General features: G+C 42.7%; 1 non-coding gene across 1 annotated transcript; it reads left to right on the top strand.

Annotated features, from left to right (window-relative positions):
* Positions 1 to 2147: 2147 nt before the first annotated feature.
* Positions 2148 to 2254, top strand: LOC111917924 (small nucleolar RNA R71). The gene has a single exon (XR_002859058.1). It is a non-coding gene; the product is annotated as a small nucleolar RNA R71 (small nucleolar RNA).
* The last annotated feature ends 483 nt before the right edge of the window (positions 2255 to 2737 follow it).

Here is a 2737-nt window from a genome sequence, read left to right as displayed (position 1 = left end):
TTAAGAAGTCGTTAGCTGGACTCCTTCCCATCTACGTCTCTTCATTTTCCTGCATCGGGAATGCTCGCCTAATCTTTTGTGGTTTGTACTACGTCTTGTAAGCGTGAATCTTCTTCTTGTAAGTCCGTCTTAATTCTTCTCTCTTCTTTCTTATAGCATCCTCCTCAGCTACTTGAAATTCCCTTCTCCTCTTTTTCTTCTTCACCCCATTCTTTTGCACCTTTTCTTGCACTTCCTTTTCCTTAAACTTCATTACTTCATATTTGGTGAAAAATCATGCTCCAGGTTTGGTAATGAATGGGTGATCAGCATCATCTCTCCTATCTCTTGCCTTCTCCTCTTTTTCAAAGCTTGCCTCATCTTCAAGTGGAATATCTTCTTCTTGAATTATTGTATCAAGACATGCTACATGAACGTGTTGAAATTCAGCATCCATTTCTCTTTCTGCTGCTTGTTCTTCTAAAGAATGAGGGAAAATATTCATGTCCAGCACATGCAGGGAACTAGCAACAAGCAGATCTAAGTTGTCCAAGTTGCTTGTAATTTCGACTGGACTCGTCGAGTCTGGGAAAGTGACTCGGCGAGTCGGATCGTATTTCACACTTTCCACTGTGTTTTCCGAGTCGGCTCCTTTCAGCAGCTTTTCTATCTCCTCCAAGTCTTTGCCAAAATCTTCATTACCTCGAGAAGGTAGCAAAAACTTGCTTGGATCTTCTTCTTGCAAAATTGCAAGTTCTTTTTGTAGTATCTCATCATCGAAATCGATGAATGAGATCTCTTCTTTTCTTTCTTCTTCTTGCTTGATCTCTGTAAAGCTTTAAATATTGCTGACTCGTCTCCTACCCTCAACGTTAGTGTGGACTCACATACATCAATTAATGCACATTCGGTATTTAAAAATGACCTCCCCAAAATAATCTGAATCTTGGAGTCTTCTTCCATATCAAGCACCACAAAGTCCACTGGAAATGTAAACTTATCTACCTTAATAAGGAGATCTTCACAAACACCTCTTGGTTGAATAGTCGTCTTGTCCGCCAAATGGATCTTCATATTTACAGGCATTGGCTCCGGTAAATTCAGCTTCATGAAGAAAGAGAAAGGCATTAAATTGATACTTGCACCCGAATCGGTCAACGCTTGACGGGCAAGTATATTTCCAAATTGGTAAGGAAATATGATACTCCCCGGATCGCCCTTCTTTTCTGGTAACTCACTCAATATTATCTCCACGACTTCAGCTAAATCTTTTCTTGCAGCAAAGAGACCCTTTAGTAAGTTAAAATACTTGGGCGTTTGAAGCATTGTTTCTACAAATGGAACGTTGACTGGAAGGGCTCAAAAATGCTCCATGAAAGCTCTATATGCTTCAACCTTTTCACCAGGCATAGCTCTGATTGGGAATGGCAAAGGGGGATTATATGGCTTTAAGGAAATAACAGTTTTGTCATTAGCGCATGGACTCGTCAAGTCCATTAGAGGGACTCGGCAAGTTTGGTCGGGCTTAGTTGGAGCCGACTCTTCTACCTTTTCTGTCTTCACCTTGGAGATCGTCTTGTATTGCAGCATCGTGATCATTTTGTCTTTTTTCGGACGCGGCTATGAATCTAGTGAACGATTCTTCTAAATTGGCTTTCTTTTCCATTACCGGTTCATCCTTTTGATAAAATCCCCTCTCCTTCTGCTTGTATTTCTCCTCCTTCGCCTTCTTGTATTCTTCATACGGGAGCCATTCCTTCTTCGGTTTCCGCCAATTCTCGTCGTATCGATCGCCGCTATAGTAGAACACTTGAGCCTTCTTGTTTCCATTTTCATCTAAGTCACAATCCTTTGTGAGATGAGGCCCTCTATAGTTCTCGCATCCAACTCGAATAGCATGGATTGTTTGATCCATTTTTTTCATTCTTCTATCTAAACTATCGAGCTTAGCCATCATTGCCGCCATGCCATCATTTGCCGAGTTCACCACCCCCCGACTTACTTCATTTCTCGGATTTTGGTACTCTCTAGAATGTTTAGAGAATTCTTCAATTAACTCCTTGATCATCGGGGGTGGCTTCTTCGTGAGCGGGCCTTGTGAATCGAGCAATTGCCTTGTGGTGACATTGACTCCATCATAGAAGATGGAGACCTCTTGTTGGCTATTAAGGTCATGGTGTGGGCAATTCCTAAGAAGACCTTTGTACCTTTCCCATGATTCATAAAGAGACTCTCCGGGTTGTTGCTCGAAGTTGGCAATGGCTTTCTTTAGCTTGGCTATTTTGAAGGTGGGCAAAAGTGGTCTATGAACTCTTCTTTCATCTTAGCCCATGTGGTGACCGACCCGGGAGGAAGTGATTTGCGCAAATCCTTTGCAGCACCCTTGAATGTGACTGGAAGCATGCGAAGTAGCTGGGTCTCGCGTGGCACATTTGGTACATTGAAGTAGTCAGCCACATCATTTACTTCATCCTAATGCTTGTAAGCATCTTCGTGATCTTTTCCATAAAAGGGAATCTCCTTGAGTTGATCTAGGATATGACCCTTAAGCTCAAATGTAGCAGTTGCGGGAATTGCGGGTTGCACAAGTCCCAAGCCAGTGTCATCTCGCATCCTCTTCTTCCATTCCCCCATGGGGACTTCATCGATATTAGCCATAGTGACAGCTAAATCGTCCTCGAGATCGGATTCGTGTTCGTATGCAAGTTCTTCTTCTTCCTCGGACTCGTACTCGATGTCTTCCTTAATCGGGTCTTCG

Source organism: Lactuca sativa, chromosome 4 (assembly GCF_002870075.4).
Source record: "Lactuca sativa cultivar Salinas chromosome 4, Lsat_Salinas_v11, whole genome shotgun sequence".
In the NCBI taxonomy this organism is placed as follows: domain Eukaryota; kingdom Viridiplantae; phylum Streptophyta; class Magnoliopsida; order Asterales; family Asteraceae; genus Lactuca; species Lactuca sativa.
The sequence above is the reverse complement of the archived record's forward strand: the minus strand, read 5'-3'. Positions and strand labels throughout refer to the sequence as shown.